The sequence below is a fragment of the Giraffa tippelskirchi genome, chromosome 1 (assembly GCF_054371585.1).
Source record: "Giraffa tippelskirchi isolate mGirTip1 chromosome 1, T2T-mGirTip1v1.2.pri, whole genome shotgun sequence".
Classification (NCBI taxonomy): Eukaryota; Metazoa; Chordata; class Mammalia; order Artiodactyla; family Giraffidae; genus Giraffa; species Giraffa tippelskirchi.
In genome coordinates, this window is record NC_137275.1 from 185,864,646 (window position 1) to 185,883,422 (window position 18,777).

At 46.7% G+C, this 18,777-nt stretch overlaps 1 protein-coding gene across 1 annotated transcript in view; it reads right to left on the minus strand.

Moving 5' to 3' along the window:
* Positions 1-3,433, minus strand: part of LOC145538615 (dynein light chain roadblock-type 1-like) — a 518,123-nt gene extending 514,690 nt beyond the window's left edge. The window contains exons 1-2 of the mRNA XM_081570951.1: positions 3,306-3,433; positions 1,713-2,858 (exon numbers count right to left, since the gene is read on the minus strand). The gene's annotated coding sequence lies outside the window, so the exon portion shown is untranslated. The remainder of the gene's footprint in view (positions 1-1,712; positions 2,859-3,305) is intronic.
* Positions 3,434-18,777: the final 15,344 nt, after the last annotated feature.

Below are 18,777 nucleotides of genomic sequence, written 5' to 3' on the forward strand. Positions count from 1 at the left end.
CAGTTGGCTGAAATTGTTCAATGCTCAGCAATTCATTGAGGTTTGCTACCAGATCATTGATTTTAGTGGTGAGTGTGTGTGTGTGTGTGTGTGTGTATGTGTACGAGCAAACATGGCTGTGTGAAAGCATGAGTGTGCATGTGTATAAATGTCCATGTGTGTGCTCCATATTTGGTTGAGGCTCAGACAGAAAAGAAAAACAGAGGCCACCACAAGTTCCCAGCAAGCTGACATTGCACCAAAGATCTGGGTCTGGGAGCTTCCAGTTTCATTCAGTCTTGCAAAGTCCTCCCAGGGCCACAGAAAGATCCCCACTGGACAGAAGGTTGTGGAGGGAGAGGTTCTCAGTATGAGACTTTTGGGAAATTCTTCCCAGAATACAAAAAGCACTACAGCCACGAACAGGGTAACTAGAAATCCAAGGACATCTTCAGAACCAGGGGCCCTGAACCCAGTGTGCCCACCCCTGGTTCAAACTGTGCCACCTCCCCACCTGATCTGGGATCTAGGTTGCCCAGTCTCATCTGCTGGACTCCTGGGAACCAGGGCAGGAGTGTCAAATCAAGAGTAGGAATAAAAGCTGAGCTTTATCAAGCACTTACTATGTGCCAGTGGAGAAGGAAATTGCAACTCACTCAGTATTCTTGCCTGAGAAAAATCCCATGGATGCAGGAGCCTAGCAGGCTACAGTCCATAGGGTGGCTGAATGAGCGACTGAGCACTCTGCTATGTGCCAGGCTCTGTGTTAAGTGCCAACTGGAGATGCTGGCAGAAGATGCATGTTTTCTGTCTATCATTTAATTTGATCCCACAAAACCACTCTGAACTGGGTTCTGTTGTTATCCTCAGTTAATAGGTGGGCACACTGAAGCTCACCGTGGGTAAGTGACTTATGCAAGGTCACAAAATCCATCACAGGGGCAGACTGGATTCCATCTCCCATCTTACTCTAAAACCTGGCACATAATTGAATTTTGTCAGTGCAGACCGTTACTCAGGGCCTGGCCCAAGGAGAGTATAGATCTATAGTGCTGTTAAAAATTGAAAGTTCTGTGGCTTGATTATCTGATTCAACACCCAGCGCTACAGTTCACCAGCTCTACTTTAGCCTTTCTGTGGCTCAGTTTTCCTGTTTATAAAATGGGTACACTCCGCTTCACAGAGCTTTAAGAGGTGTTTATATGAAGTCATGTAGGTAAAGTAATCCAAAGTCCTGGCACATGTAAATATTCAATATGTAAGTATTTGAAATAGAGGGATTTAAAGAGGCTGAGAAGCCAAACAGGAATAATGGGACAATCCAGATATTAGCAACCACAAGTAGCCACTAGCCTCCTGGGCTGGTGGGACAAAGGCAGAGGGGCATTAAATAAATCAGATTAACATATACATTACAGTGGGTAATAGGTAGCTGGTGGGAAGTTGCTGTATAACACAGGGAGCTCAGCCAGTGCTCTGTAACAACCTAAAGGGGTTGGATGGGGTGGAGTGGTGAGAGAGATGTTCAAGAGTGAAGGGACATAGTATACTGTGGCTGATTCACATTATTGCATGGCAGAAATCACATTGTAAAGCAATTATCCTCCAATTAGGACTTCCCAGGTGAGTCAAGTGGTAAAGAATCTGCCTGCAATGCAGGAGACACAGGTTTGATCCCTGGGTTGGGAAGACACTCTGGAGGAGGAAATGGCAACCCACTCCAGTATGCTTGCCTGGGAAGTCCCATGAACAGAGGAGCCTGGTGGGCAGTAGTCCATGGTGTCACGATGAGTCAGACACGACTTAGCGACTAACACTTTCACTTCATGTCAGGGGTCAGGATCATTTAGCTTTATAAGTTCCTGGAGTCATGTTGAAGTTCTGGAGATTCCTAGAGGTGCAGACTAGAGCCCTCCGAGGCTTCCAGGGACTCTTTTCCCAGGGAGATGGGAGGAAAGAGCAGGAAGAGAGAAAGGGGAGCGAGGGCGCATGCTCAGAGGAGAAGAGGAGGGATGGGAGAGAAGAGAGCGCGCAGGCCCGGGAGGCTTGGCAGCTGCCGATAAGTAGGCCATAGGGTCTGGGCCGAGAATATGTGATTAGCACCGCTATTCATTTCACAAGCTCAAAATAGGTTCTCTCCTCAGAGACCATCGTCCCTGGGTCAGCCGCAGCTTCTGATAAGCCAAGGCTGCCACTGGGCTGTGACATGAGGGTAAACAACCTGCCAGAGGATGGGAGGGCCCAACATGGACCCCAGGGATCTGTGCTCCTGGAGGTCACTCCCCAGCCTCCCAGCCCCCCAAGCATGGGGTGCACCTAGTACTCATTGCTACTAACCCCCACGACAAGGTTAGTTCAAGCCTCTTCACAGACAGTGGAGCCCAGCCCACATGGCAGTAATTGGCAGGGCCTGGGGCCAGCCCCGAGGGGGACAGTGACCTGGGAGAATATCCTGCCTTCTGGATGTCATCCTCACTTATCCTCAGGGTGCTGTGGCCCCCTGGAGTCTCTCGAGATGCTGTTTCACACCCCCTCCCAAGAAAGTATCTATCATGATTAAAATCACATAGCCCCTCTGTTCAGACCCCTGTCATCCTTCAGCCAGGCCACCTCTGCTGCCAGACCAGACCATCACTTTCTGTCCCCCTGTGAAGACTCTTGTACAACATGGGTGCTGGGAAGTGGGGGCCAATGGGGACAGAAAACCAGAGTTACAGCAGCAGTTAATTGCCTGGGTGGTGGCAAGGCCGATGCGGGGACGTGTCTGCCTCACAAGCTGCCTGGGTTCTCTGCTGATCATCAGGAGGCCAGCTTCAGTGTCTTCATCTCACAGGGACACATGGAGGATGACAAGTCGGCAGGGACTGAGCACGTCGCAACTTCGAATACAGAGGCGGCATCTCAGTGGCCTGAGGGCACGCTCCTCCTCGCCCCTTGCAGCCCTCACTGGCTGGCACAGCTAATTGGCAGCTATGGGAAGCCAGCTGAGATGCCATTTCCCAGGACAGATCCCATTACCCAGCAGCTCTGATTGCCCTCTCGCCTCAGTCCTGTCCTGCCAGGTCTCATGGACCCACTTCCTGTGTCCATCTCCTGCACAGAGCCTGTCCTGACTACACTGCACAAGCCCAGGGGGGTCACTTACAGACGGGGAGATGGGCTACGCCTGAAGCAAAGGGAGTGGGGAGCCATTTCTGTGCTGGAGTGACAGCAGATGATGTCAGATGAGTTCCAGGCAAGGCTCAAGTGTCCAAACCGGCCGTGTCCCAAAGAGGGGATGAGTGCCAGCCCCGACCTTCTCTGGGGGCTGGGAGGCTGGGGGGTACCTTCAATGGCAGATGGAGAGCAGGAGTGCGAGACGTGCTGCAGGTCGGTGGTCCCAAAGTAGCTGTCCACAGGCAGGTCACACATTCCAATGGGGCCAGGCCAAGCCCACAGAGACTGAAGACAGTAGCTGCAGGAGGCAATATGCAGTGAAGCTCCTAAAACCAGGCCCAGAGAGCCAAAGAGCATACTGAAGGACTGCTTCCCCAGCTGGTTCTGTAGCCCCAGGTGAGGAGCACTCTGAACCCTTAAAGGACACTGGAGAGAACAGAGAGGAGCCCACAGCATGGCAGACCAGAAAGTGGCCAACCAGGCAGACTGGGCCTGGCTCTGGGCAAGATCCAGTGCTCTCCACCCCCGTACCCCCAGCCCAGGGACCACAGACAGTCAGACAGCAGCCTGCCCACCCAGCCCGGGAGCCTCAATCAACCTCTGCCCAGGGCTGGCGCAGCTGCTCCCCAGCCCAGCTCTGTGCAGCCCAAGCCCAGGAATGTGCTGGCCACCCTCCAGGCGACATGCAAGCCCTTGTGCTTGGGATGCCCAGAGGCTTCCTGTCCCTCTGGGCAAGCCTCCTCCCCCTAGGGCTGGGAGTGGGGCCCAGGTTTTGTCTTGGCTGGGGTAACATGATGTCTGCCCTTGGGAACATTGTTAAGGAGGCTGGCCAGGTCAGCTGCAGCTGCCCACAACCAACCGCTTTGGGCAGAGAGTATGAAGCAACTCTCCATAAACCCACTGCACACTGCACAGCCTGGGTGCCCAGAGATGCCCATAATCACACTGAGTAACACAGCTCCCCAATCTACTCCACGGCCACAGCACCCAACAAGCAATGTACATTCTGCTGATGAGTCTTAATTTCTAGCTATTCCATCTTGATCATTTTAGGGATTTGGGTTCACATAGGAACTCTAAGGGGGCTTCCCAGGTGGCTCAGTGGTAAAGAATCCACCTGCCAATGCAGGAGACACAGGAGCTGCAGGAGACTCAGGTTTGATCCCTGGGTCGGAAAGATCCCCTGGAAGAGAAAATGGTACTCGTTCCAGTATCCTTGCCTAGAGAATCCCATGGACAAAGGAACCTGGCGGGCTACAGTCCATAGGGTCACAAAGAGTCAAACAGGGCTGAGCACAGACTCTTATATTGATCTTTCAAGAGTTTCAAGCAGCAAGGTGGCAGTAGCATGGTGGAAGGAATTATTTGCGTTAAATTTTATGTTTTAAATTATGCAATAGTGAATACTTGTGAGAGACTTCAGGAAAAAATCCTAAGAACCAGAACATCACCAGGACCGCAGTAGCAGACCCCTCTGCTCCTCCACTCCCCACTGCCTCCCCATCCAGGGAGAGTTTCATGAGCTGAGATAGGCTGGAACATGTTGAAGGCCTATGAGGAAGGAACTAATAAAGTGGGGAGGGCCTCAGGGGAGTGCATGTTGGAAAAAGTGAACCGGGAAGGCTACGAGCACAGGAGAGGTGAGTGGACAGCATCATCATTCCTTACCCAGAGCCCGGAAGAGAGGAGGTGAGAGCTGATGTCAACTTAGACAACCTGCAAGTTGCTGAGGGCGGTTTTGTCCCATAACCCTCATCTTCTCTTCAACAGAATAAAAATAACAATGAGACCAGTAATGAGGTGAGGACCTTGAGGAGAGTGAACTGACCAGAGACACATAAAAGCTATTGCCAAGCAGAATGGAGGGTCTGTGCAGTGGATCTGTAGTGGCTCCATCCTCTTCCTAATTATGTAATTCACTCCAAGAGCTCTCAGCCAGCCAGGTGAGAAAGGTTGGATTGACCCAAGGTTCCAAGTCATCCAACATCCAGGCTGTTGATCTGAATTGGTGCTGATTAGAACTGGGTTACACAGATGCACCACTAGGATCTTGGCCACCCAGAGGAGAATATGACATAAGAAAGGGGATGGGAGGTAGCCTGGGGGTAGGGGGAAGGATCAAGGGACTGTACCTTGGGTCAGATGACACAGTCAATACCTTTGTGTCAAAGGAGCAGCGGAAAGTGCTGACAGGGTTTGTGTCTGACTTTGACACCTATCAGCTGTGTGGCCTTAGGCAGATTTTTTAACATCTTGAAAGCCCCGTGAACTTATTCATAACAATTCCTCTCTCCGGGGGGCTGGGAGGGTGTCACAAGGCTCAAAGGAAAGAACGGTGCAAGTTCATTGTATCATTGTAAGCTGTGTGCAGATGTCAGCCTTGATGAATCAGGCAGAGAGGTCACGGAAATCTTCCAGTTTCAGGCAGGATTGGGGCTCAGCAAGTCATTCCTCCCCATCATCGGTGTGGCTGCTTTTTCCTCGCTTTGCCCTTGTCCTCCCAGAATCTCATTTGGATGGTTCCTGACCATTCTCTAAGACCCACTGGAGTTAATTTGAATTCTAATCGGATCCTCCAAGGTGCCCCTCCAGCCTCAGCTGGGTGTCATCTATGAAATTAATGAGCGTGCTCTCTGTTTCATCATGTAGTTCATTGCTGGAAACATTAAATAGCCAAGGGCTCCAGATTTTGAATCGCTCCAAATGGCCTCTCGCACTCTCCGAGGTTTTGTGTGTGTGTGTATGTGTGTGTGTGTTTCAAGACAGACAGTGGGAAGGCAGACTCTCTTCCTCCTAGATTTTAACCATCACTCCCACCCCAACCTCCATTCTCATCCAGAGAGGTGAGAATCAAGGCACAAAAAGGACGCTAGGCATTTTGCAATAAAACTTAAGGCCCCCTGCACTTCCCCGGGGAGCCCTCCGCCTCTATGCCCTGAGACTTTCTTTAGGGGACCCTGGACCCACAGCCTTGACCCTAACTCCTATCCAGTGCTCTTCTTCTAGGGACCTCTGAGTCATGATTCTCTCCATTCATGATGTTTAGCACAGAAGCAATAATTTACTGCTGATAGAGGATTCTTCGGGCACCAGCTGGAAATATCTTGAAATGCAACCCAGTACCATGTATCTGCCTCCACCTTGCTTTCTTACAAGTCAGTCCTGAGATACAGACCCTGGAAAGTGAAAGCTTTAAGTCTCTCAGTCGTGTCCTACTCTTTGCGACCCCACAGACTGTAGCCTGCCAAGCTCCTCTGGCCATGGAATTCTCCAGGCAAGAATACTGGAGTGGGTAGCCATTTCCTTCTCTAGGGGATCTTCCCGAATCAGGGTCCCCTGCACAGCAGGCCAATTCTTTACTGTCTGAGCCACCAAGAAAGCCTCCAGACCCTGGAGACTGGAGGCTGCATGCTTCTCCCACCTGCTGGCATGCCTCTTCCCTTCATGTCTGCCTGGTTCTCAGAGACAGCACCTAGCATTCATTCAATTGTATTCACTATCAATGAAGTGCCAGCCTCTGGCATTGGCACACAGTCATGAACGAAACAAACACATCTTGTGCTTCAGTCCAAGCTCTCTTCTATTCACTATCTCCCTCTGATCTCCCAAAAGATCTGGTCTCCACATACCACCCAGATCCTAGCTGGCAAATCCTCTGCTGACTTCTTGCCGTACATTATTAGGAAAATCCCCTTTCACTGCTGATCTTCTGCTTCAGTTCCAGCTTCTGGCTCACCCCAAAGTCTTCCACATCATCTTTGTCATCTCCCCTGCCCTTTTCTATTTTTCACCATCTCTGTATCTTGTGTCTAAGCAGGCATTGTTTCTCTCTGTTATAGCTCCCATCCTCTTTCACCTGAGCCATGACCAGCCCTTCTTCTCTCTTTCCCTTTATGTCTCTATCTTGCGTTTGTTGTTGTTGTTCAGTCACTACAGTTATTTTCGTGTTCAGTTCTTTGCAACCCCATGGACTGCAGCATTCCAGGCTTTCCTGTCCTTCACCATCTCCTGGAACTCGCTCAAACTCATGTCCATTGAGTTGGTGATGCCATCTAACCATCTCATCCTCAATCACCCCCTTCTCCTCCTGCCCTCAATCTTTCCCAGCATCAGGGTCTTTTCCAGTGAGTCAAAACTTTGCATCAGGTGGCCAAAGCATCAGTCCTTCCAATGAATATTCAGGGTTGATATCCTTTAGGATTGACTGGCTTGATCTCCTTGCTGTCCAAGGAACTCTCAAGAGTCTTTTCCAGCATCACAGTTTGAAAGCATCAATTCTTTGACGCTCAGCCTTCTTTATGGTCCAACACACACATCCATACATGACTACTGGAAAAACCATAGCTTTGACTATACCTCCAGCTAATGAGTCAGCCAACAAGAATTTACATCTACAAAGCAACTCCTTTGTAACTCTACTCTCTGGCCCCCAAAGGGGTCTGGCTTTGGAGCTTCTATAATGGGGACAGTGCTCTACATCAAATGCTGGCACCTAAGTGTCTCATATCTCAGGGTTTTCCTGGGGGAAGTTGGGAAAGATTCCTTTGTAAGGGATCAGACCCAGTGCCCGTGAGATCCACTGTCACGTCAATCCTTCAACAATAATGATGGCAGCCATACCTGACTTGGTGCTATTCACCAGAAATCCAGAAATGATTAAGATGCACAGCAGTGCATGAAACTAACATGGAAACAGAGACAATGAGAACAAAGGCCATAGGCAAAGCACAGAGGAAAAGAAATTCTTTTCTTTTCTTGAGGAGATCAGGAATATTTCATAGAGGTGACATGCTGGGTCAAAAAAAAGGAAGTAAAGAAAGTATAAGCAATGACATTGTCTTTAACTTTGAAATCTGTCAGCTCTGCGGAGAAATAGTTTTTGCCTACCCTAGTGAGCACACAGAAGAGCTGAAACTCATGTGTGTCTACATGTGTCCAACCACTCGTGTTTACACATGTGCCAGTGTAGTTAGCCCTGGAAGGAAAAGATGGTGATATGTTTCCTTTTTTTCTAGATTTTTTAAAATTAATTTTTATTGGAGTACAACAGTTGTTTCACAATGTTGTGTTAGTTTCAGGTATATAGCAAAGTGAATTGGCAATACGTACACATATATTCCCTCTTTTTTTGGATTTCCTTCCTTTTTAGGTCACCATAGAGCATTAAGCAGAGCTCCTTGTGCTATACAGAAGAAGGAACTCAAAGGACAAAGTGAACGTCGCTCAGTCGTGTCCAACTCTTTGCGACCCCATGGACTATAGAGTCTGTGGAATTCTCCAGGTCAGAGTACTGGAGTGGATAGCCTTTCCCTTCTCCAGGGAATCTTCTCAACCCAGGGATCAAACCCAGGTCTTCCACATTGCAGGAGGATTCTGTACCAGCTGAGCCACAAGAGAAGCCCAAGAATACTGGGTGGGTAGCCTATCCTTTTTCCAGCAGATCTTCCCAACCTAGGAGTTGAACCAGGATCTCCTGCATTGCAGGCAAATTCTTTACCAACTGAGCTATCAGGGAAGCCCTCAAAGGGCAAAGGGCAACCTCAAAGCCCTCTGGTGGCCCCGCCTTCACAGTTCTTCTCTAGTTGATCCCATCTACCCAGCCATCTAATGGGGACCTTGTCAAACCTACTTTCCAAGCACCTCTTGCATCTCTGTATTTCCCCCACTCCACTGTCACTTCCTAAATCTGACCCTCATTGCCTCTCACCCCAGTTACTACAACAGTCTCCTAACTGGTCTCCCTGCTTCCATTCTGACCATCTTCCAAACTGTCCTCCTTTTGAAGCCATGTGTCCTTTCTGACACACTGATCATGTCCGTTTTCTTCAGTGGCCCCCCCTTGCCCTTTGCCTAAGGAGGCATTTCACGTCCTCCAGGTATGGCCGCTGCTGATCTCTCCAACTTGATATCTCACCACTGTCCCCATAAACCCAGGTTCGATTCCCCACCCAGGCTGCATTGTTCTCTCCTACCTCCATCTCTCACAAGCCTTTACAACTTCCTGAAATGCCTTTGTCCTTCCCACCCGCCATCTCCTCTTTGCATGGCTGATCCATAGCATAGTCAAGCTTGAGGTCTCAGCCTAAGCTTCCTGTCCCCTTTTCTGGCCCCAGTCGAGGGTAGGTACCCAGCCTCATTATCACATGGTAACATGACTATCTGTCTGTACACCTGATTCCCGTGGGACTCTCAACTCAGAGAAGGCAGAAATGGTGTTGTGTTGTAGCCTGTTGTATCTGTGGCTCTAAATCAGTACTCGTTGAGTTAGAGGTGCTCAATATTTATTGAACAGCTGAATATGCCAGGACTCCTTAGTGAGGCTCCACCTCCAGCACTGACTTTCCAACTGAAATGAAGCATTTCGGTGGTTTCTCCTGAAAAATAATAGAGTCCCAAACTACTAGAGGTGGAGAGGGCCTTGAGAGTCAGTAAGTGCAAATCTTAGGGGTCAACTAAAGGAATTGAGACCCAGAGAGCATGGGGTCCCCTGAAGCTAGAAGGAGAATTACCATGATGGTTACTCTATATTGTATGTGGTCATTAGTGGTGCCAGCCCACATCCTACACAAAGCAGCCCCTCAAAGAGCCCTGTTACCAACAACAAAGCATTTGCTCACCCTCATCACATTTCTTGCTGACTCCTACAAAAAAAATTGGTTGGGCAGGTGACCCCAGTACCCCCATTTTATTTATTAGGATATGAGGCTCTAAGAGTCCAAGCTGCAAGTCCCAGGGATGCAGGAAGGCTCCTCTGTATCCAAACTCCATCATCTCTCATCACATAGCATCTGGCCCTTTGCCCCTTTCCCACAAGAGGGTTCGATGCCAGCGAGGAGTGGGATGATGCAACCGACTCCCTGTTGCCATAGCAGCACATATCCAGGATGCTGATAGCCCACAGACAGCCAGGAGGCAAGACCCCAGATGAATCCACCCTGTGTCCAGAACCGCCAGAGTAAATGGGCAGGCAGCAGCTCTCAAACTTGCCAGGTGCTTGACTTTATTTAAGAAAATTATTTTTCATTCAGTCTCATGGGCAATGGACTATGTCCTGCCTTTTTAAAATGCGATGGGCTAGGTGGAGCTGACCTGACACATCCCTCCCGTTTCCCCATGCACACTTAAACATTCTGCCAAAACTAATATCTTTATTCCTAAAACCTTCAATTCACGTAGGGCAAGCAGCGTCTGCCTGTGCTGTACAGAGCGTGCACTTCAGCCTTTATATTACCCAGAGGAATGAGCTGCTATTATGAAATCATTAAATTAATAACTTGGTAATATAGGCAGATATATAAAACAATCTGTTCATAGAACAAAAGAAATTACTACGTTCCAAACATTCATAATTTAATTTAACAGCAAATTAAAGTAGCATACATAATTTTAGCCTCAAAATGTCAATAGAATTATGTAAATACAGCACCAAGTTCTACTGCTCCGTGTGTGTGTGTGTGCGTGTGTGTATGTATGTGTGTACTTGTGGGTAAAAAAGGAGGGCGGGGTGCAGAGCTCACATTTGCCTCCAGTAGGCCTCTCTTCTTCACAACAGAGAAGCAATTGACAAAAATAGATGAGGTGCCCAGCTTTTAATTAAGAATTTATTAAACATGCAAAGAGCTGTAGAGGAAAAAAGCTAGCAAGGGGCTCTGCTGGCTGCCAGGAACGGGTGCTGAGCAAACAGTAAGAGCCAAAGGGTCGAGAGGGGCTGTGCCGGGGCTCCCTTGGGAAAGGATAGCATCAGAGGCCAGCAGGTATCTTAGAGAGAAGACAGATCTTATGAAAATAGAGATGAAACAGTGGAATATGGAGACGCTGGCCTGTGTGGAATTCTTTGGGAAACTCTGGTGGCTCAGTGGTAAAGAATCTGCCTGCTAATGCAGGAGACATAGGTTCAGCCCCTGGGTCAGGAAGATCCCCTGCATGAGGAAGTGACAACCCACTCCAGTATTCTTGCATGGAGAATCTCATGGACAGAGGAGCCTGGCAGGCTTCAGTCCATGGAGTCACAGAGTCAGACACAGCTTAGCGATTGAGCAAGGATGTGTCGAATTCTTTAGGGAGAACAAGAATAGGGGAGATATTCTCGTGTCCCAGCATTTGGCAGGAGCTGCCTCCCACCTGGGGCAGCTGTGAGAGAGGTAAGAGCAGAGTAAGCTGGATGAGTCCTGGCTCATTCTGGTCAATTCCACAAAACTCCTGCCTTGCATGAACCAAAGGAATGTGAGCCAATAGAATGCAGTGCCAGGGATGGTGAAACACTCCACTGCAGAATTCTTGACTTCCCAGGAGCCCTGGAGCGACTCCTGTTAGAGCTGAATTAGGTGAATGAAGTCGCATCCGACTCTTTGTGACCCATGGACTGTAGTCCACCAGGCTCCTCTGTCCGTGGAATTCTCCAGGCAAAAATCTTGGAATGGGTTGCCATTCCCTTCTCCAGGGGATCTTCCGACCCAGGGATCGAACCCAGGTCTCCTGCATTGCAGGTGGATTCTTTACCATCTGAGACACCAGGGAAGCTGTTAGAGCTGGAAGAGCGCAAAGGGCTTCCTCTGTGAGCTGAGTTTACCCTCATCCCAAGCCTTTCTTACCTCTAGGGTATTAGACCTTTTCCTGCTCTCATGTATTGTTTTCGGGGGTTAATGGCTATCTAGTCTGATGGATTTTCAATGCAGGAAGGGACCAGTGAGTCTGTGGAGCCCAGCCGCTCCTCAAAATATATATATATATATATACATGCACACACACAGAATTTGGCACACAAGTTCAGGGCCCTCACATATGCCACAGATGAATCCAATGTTAAGAATCTGGTCTAGCTGAAGACCTGAAGCATGGAACCTTATTTACAAAGAGCAATGTACATCTAGAGCCAGTATTTCACAGTACAGATTTTCAGTTGAAAATGAAAGACTTTCAGAGAGAGATGGTGGCAAAGATTGCACACCAGTGTGAATGTATTTAATGCCTCTAAACTGTGTTCAAAAATGATTAAAATAATAAATTTGTTACGTATATGATACCATAATAAAAAAAAATAATGTTGGAGAAGGCAATGGCACCCCACTCCAGTACTCTTGCCTGGAAAATCCCATAGACGGAGGAGCCTGGTAGGCTACAGTCCATGGGGTCGCTAAGAGTCAGACACTACTGAGTGACTTTACTTTCACTTTTCACTTTCATGCACTGGAGAAGGAAATGGCAACCCACTCCAGTATTCTTGCCTGGAGAATCCCAGGGACAGGGGAGCCTGGTGGGCTGCCGTCTATGGGGTCGCACAGAGTCGGACACGACTGAAGCGACTTAGCAGCAGCAGCAGCAATGTCGGTAAGTTCACCTTCCTAAAAATGCAGACTCTGTTAAAACATGATCAGCTTACAGGAGATGTTCTCTAAAGCCCTCTCCGTCCCACTTCTGCTTCCCCTGTGAGTACATCACCACTCTTCATCCCAAAACCAGCTTCCCTTGAGTGCCTCACCTCAGTCCACATGCACATATATATCCCCAAACCAGCTTAGAAACCTTGCTGTCTTCCCCTTCCCTTCCCTCCCATAAACCTCCAGATCCAACAGGCAAGTGTCTCAAATTCACCTTCCCCTTGGGCTTCCCTGCTGGCTCAGATGGTAAAGAATCTGCCTGAAAACTGACAAAGAATTAATCTCCAAAATATACAAGCAGCTCATGCAGCTCAATACCAGAAAAACAAACAATCCAATCAAAAAGTGGGCAAAAGAACTAAACAAACAGTTCTCCAAGAAGACATACAGATGGCTAATAAACACATGAAAAGATGCTCAACATCACTCATTATTAGAGAAATGCAAATCAAAACCACAATGAGGTGTCATCTCACACCAGTCAGAATGACCATCATCAAAAAGTCTACAAACATAAATACTGGAGAGGGTGTGGAGCAAAGGAAATGCTCTCATGTTATTGGTGGGAATGCAAACTGGTATGGCCACTATGGAGAACAGTATGGAGATTCCTTAAAAAAACTGGGAATAGAACTGCCATACAACCTAGCAATCCCACTGCTGGACACATACCTTAAGGAAACCAGAACTGAAAGACACATGTACCTCAATGCTCATTGCAGCACTATTTACAATAGCCAGGACATGGAAGCAACTGAGACATCCATCAGCAGGCGAATGGATATGGAAGTTGTGGTACATATACACGAGGGAATATTACTCAGCTATCAAAAGGAATGCATTTGAGCCAGTTCTAATGAAGCAGATGAATTTAGAACCTATTATACAGAGTGAAGTAAGTCAGAGAAACACCAATACAGTATATTAATGCATATATATGGAATTTAGAAAGACAATAACAACAATCCTATATGCAAGGCAGCAAAAGAGACACAGATGTAAAAAACAGACTTTCAGACTCTATGGGAGAAGTCAAGAGTGGGATGATTTGAGGGAATAGCAATGAAACATGTATATTACCGTATGTAAAATAGATGACCAGTGCAAGTTCAATGCACAAAGCAGGGCACCCAAAGCTGGTGCTCTGGGACAACCCAGAGGGATGGGGTGGGGAGGGTGCTTGGAGGGGGATTCAGGATGGGGGGACACATGTGCACCCATGACTGATTCATGTCAATGCATGTCAAAAGCCATCACAATATTGTTAAGTAATTATTCTCCAATTAAATTAAATCAATTAAATTTTTTAAAAAAGGATCTTCCTGCAATGGGAGAGACCTAAGACACCTAGGTTGGATCCCTGGGTTGAGAAGATTCCCTGGAATAGGGTATGGCAACCCATTCCAGTATTCTTGCCCGGAGAATCCCATGGACAGAGGAGCCTGGTGGACTACAGTCCATGGGGTTGCAAAGAGTCGGACACAACTGAGCGACTAACACTAAATAACACTAACATTTCTCTCCATCACCCCAGACACTGCTTTATTTCCACTTCACAAAAGGGTATCCCACTCTTTCTTATATTGACAATTTCATCAGCCTCTAAGCAAGTTCTGCACCATTCAGGTCTCATGTAACCTTCCTCTCATCAGAGTGGTCTTCCTTAACCAAGTCCAATTGGACTTGTTCACAGGAAGGGAGGCATTGGCAAACTGCAACCATTATCTCATGGATGCCTCATCCTAGAGAAATGCACTTCCATTGCCCCATTTACAAAAGAGGAAAGTGAGGACTGGAGAGCTTCAGCCATTATGTCAAGGTTATGCAGTCAATAAGTGGCAAAGCCAGGAGTCCCACATGGGCTATCAAACACCAGTTAATAATAGGAGCCGGCACCAACTCAGGGCAAACTATGGTTCAGAATGGTTCTAAATGCTTTGTACCTAACAATTGATATAATCCTCCTAATTCCATTGAAAAAAATATGATTATCATCTCCATTTTATAGGTGACAATTCAAGGTAGAAAGAGTTAAGTAATTTACCCAAATTAACCCAGCTAGCAAAGAGTGGGACAGAGATTCAAGTCCCCTGCAGTCTGGTTCCTCAAAGCACCTACCACAGGCAGTTCCCACAGGGTTAGACCATGCCCCTCCTACAAACCACACAGAATATACTCATCCTCTGTAACATGAGAACCAAAGCCCAGCCCCCACTGACCACAGTTTAGGATCCAGACACCTGCCTGTGATCAATACACCCTGTGGCAGCCATACCCAATTAATCATGCCCCCCAAACACTTCATATCAATCCTTAATCCTAGGGTGTCCTTCAGAACCTCTCTACCCATAAATACCAGGTTAATCTTTACAAAGTTCAACTGACTATCATCAACTCTGGACCATGATACCCAGGACCTATTTATAATTCATGCATTCAACCAAATGGATCAAACACTTTGGCCAATCTCTGTGCCAGGTGTTGGGGATACCTTGATACATGGAACAGACTCGGGTTCCATTGTTAAAATAGTGGCAAACATGTATCATCATTTGATCCTCTTCAACAGATCCTTGGATTATCATGAACAATTTATCTGTTTGTCTCTATTGCTACATGGTGGGTTCCCAGAAGTCAAGATGACACCTTATCAAACTCTGTGCCCCTTCCATGTACCTTGATCATGGTAAATAAACTTAGAAAATGTATTTGATGAATCAATGTTTGGATGACTCAATAGGCCCCACTTAAATTACAAGTCTGATAATATAGACTGTAGCCTCCCATAATGAGTCATGAGCTGGTGGAGTTGAGTGTCTTCATCTGTAGGACTGGCCTCTGTAGGATCTGCTTGACTGACTCTCTTACTGTTATTGCTGTTCATTGGCACAGCAGTCAACATTTTGCAAAATATTTTCACATCCATTTTCTCACTTGATTCTCCATGGCAGGGAAAGATAATCTTTTGCATTGGCTTAAAATTAATTTTCTATATGTTCATAAGCATATTTTGATTGCTCCTAATGAAGTTGTCAAACTAAAGGCTCTAGAATTAAATGCAATGTCCCTAGAGTAAATATCTTAAGGGAGAATGCCTAGGCTTATAGAGACTTGGGAATGAACCCTTTTCTTTTCAATGGAGGCATCAACAAATGGGGCCATAGTCAGGTTTAAGGAAAATAAGGTTACAAAACACACAGAACTTAGTACAGAGAAAAGTCTCCACAAATATGATAAAGGCAAAGTGTTCTTTGCTAATAATAGTAGCAAGATAATTAGTCAGGTGGCTCAGCGGTAAAGAATACACCTGTCAATGCAGGAGACCCTGGAGACATGAGTCCGATACCTGAGTCAGGAAGATCCTCTGGAGGAGGAAATGACAACCCACTCCAGTATTCTTGCTGGGAAAATCCCGTGGAGAGAGGAACCTGGCGGGCAACAATCCATAGGGTGGCAAAGAGTCAGACACTACTGAGAACGCGCAGGCTTAGTTGCTCCATGACATGTGGGATCTTCCTGGATCAGGGATGGAACGAACCTGTGTCTCCTGCATTGGCAGGCAGATTCTCTACCACTGAGCCACCAGGGAAGCCCCCCAAATTAAGCTCATTTCTAAGCCCTCAGTCTTTCCTGAAAGCATAGTTCCTTTTAGAATCTTGTCTAGTCCTCCCTCAGATCCTAATTCAAGCTCTAGAGAAATGTTCCACACTTAAAAACCTACCCCTTTCTGGCTCTGAGTGGTTCATTCAAAAGTTCCAGTTCAACATTCGTATTTGAAAGACATGATGTTTTCCACTAGTTTGAAATTAATTTGCTGTAATTCACACCAGTGTGTTTTGATTGCTTTTGATTAAGTTTAACAAACTAAAGAAGTCTGATGAAATTAAACATCAAAGTAAACAATCCCTTTTCTAAGGCTCCTTGTGCATAATTATCAGCCTTGTCATTCTTGCTAAATATATCCATTATGTGACAGTCCCTATGCCTGGGTACTTGTAATTAATACAGAATCCCAAAATCAATTCTAGAGAAATACTCTAAAAAATCCAGGGAGCTCATTTGCATAACTTCTAAAATATTTGAATGAATTGTTTTGAAACTGAAATGAAAAGAAGGGGGCTTTTACAGGTCAGGGTTTCTTTGTAAAAATAAATAAATAAAACAGGCTGCACATTTAATATTGGGTTTGTTGTAAAGAAAAATAGGTCTTTAGTGGAAAGTATGAATAAACAGGTAAATGACTCTTTGGAGCTGTCACTTTGCAGAAAGCCTCGCCAAAATTAATGGCTAATAATTAACCACCCAAGCAACTAATGTGTTTAGAAAAGTTCACTGGCAGCTTTGTAATGTTGCGGAAAATGATGAAAATTAGAGTTAATATTATTTTATTATATTGTGGGAAAATAAATATGTGTATAAGGAGGGGGAAAAAGACCTCTCCATGGTTTCATGTACTTCCTTTCATCCAGGGAAATACAGAAAAAAAATTCCAGCACTGCAACAGAGCTGTGCTCTGTAAAACTGTCTCGGCTGCTTTGAAGCACAGTGAATCTGGACACAGGATACATTCTGCTGAAGCCTCAGTGTCCTCATGGGAAAATAGGGCCCACCAGCTTTGCACCCAGAGCACTTAAAAGGGGGGGACCTGGGTGCTCAGCTAGTCTCTCTTCTCTGTGGGTCTCAATTCCTCTGACTGCAACTCTTCTCCATACACATCAATCATTAATGGTAATAATAATCAGAAGAAGAATATTAATCAAGAATTTATCAGACCCTATGCTAAGCACTTTTCTTGCATTAGCACTTTTAATCATAACAATGACCCTATGAGAAGGTTATCTCAGGAGAAAGTATCATCTTTTTCTTAAAGTTTAAACAACTTTTCTAATGAGAAAACTAAGTCTTGGGGTGAGCAGTCAACTACAACGCAAAGTTGGTTTCTGAATTCGGGGGCCTGTGTCTTTAACTGTTGCATTATATGGTGGCCCCTGGGATGGGATTTCCAAGCTGGAGGTGCATGGGTGAGCTTTGGGAGGAAATATAATCTCTGAAAATATTCCAGAAATAGTTGTATATGTGAACACATTTCATGAAAGTTCCCAAAACTTTCACTTAGCTCTCAAAGGAGGCCCTTACCTGCAAAAGACTAACGTTAAACATTTTACACTGAGCCAAACTCAATAGCCTAGACTATTTTGCTATCTGAAGTGTGGTCCGGGGACAAGTAGCATCAGCATCACCCGGTAGCTTGCAAGAAAATGCAAATTGTGGGCCCTGCTCCAGATATACTAAATCAGAATCTGGCTCTTAGCAAGATCCCCAGGCGATTTCTGTGTCCCCAAAACAGCCTGGAAGAGCAAGGAAGGTCTTCCTGGATGAGGCAATGCATGAAATAAGCCCCACATGAGGGCCTCCCTAGTGGCTCAGTGGTCAAGAACCCACATGCCAGTGCAAGAGACTTGGATTCAGTCCCTACTCTGGGAAAATCCCACATGCCGTAGAGCAACTAAGCCCGTGTAACACCACTACTGAGCCTGTGCTCTAGAGCCCAGGAACTGCAACTACTGAGCCCATGCACCACAACTACTGAAGCCTGCATATCCTAGAGCCCTTGCTCCGCAATCAGAGAAGCTTGTGCACCACAACTAGAGAGTAGCTACCACTCTTTATAACTAGAGAAAAGTCCGAGCAGCAACGAAAACCCAGCAATAAAAGTATTTATTTCAAGTTCCATTAAAAAAAAAAGCTCCAAGTGATGACTAATCATCAGCCAAGGGACAATGGAGGTGGATAAAGACATTTCAAACAGAAGGATATGCCCAAACAAACATATGAAGGATGAGGGCTGCAAGCTCAGAGGATGGGCCAGGGAGCTACAGAAGGTTAAATGGCTGGTGAGTGTGGTGTGAGGCCTGGGGTTCCAGAGGCACAAGGTAGATAGGAAGGTTCATGCGGGCTGCAAGCTTAGTCACTTAAGTCATGACTAACTCTTGGACAGTAGCCCACCAAGCTCCTTTGTCCATGGGGATTCGCCAGGCAAGAATACTGGAATGGGTTTCCATGCCCTCCTCCAGGGGATCTTCCTGACCCAGGGATTGAACCCACATTTCCTATGTCCCCTGTACTAGCAGCCATGTTTGCTACCACTAGCGCCACCTAGGAAGCCCATAGTGTTTGGAACATACGCAGAGGAGAGGGGAGTGGCTGCTTATGAAGGAGCGTAAGGTAGTTAGATGCATATTTTAGAAAATCACTCAGGTGACAG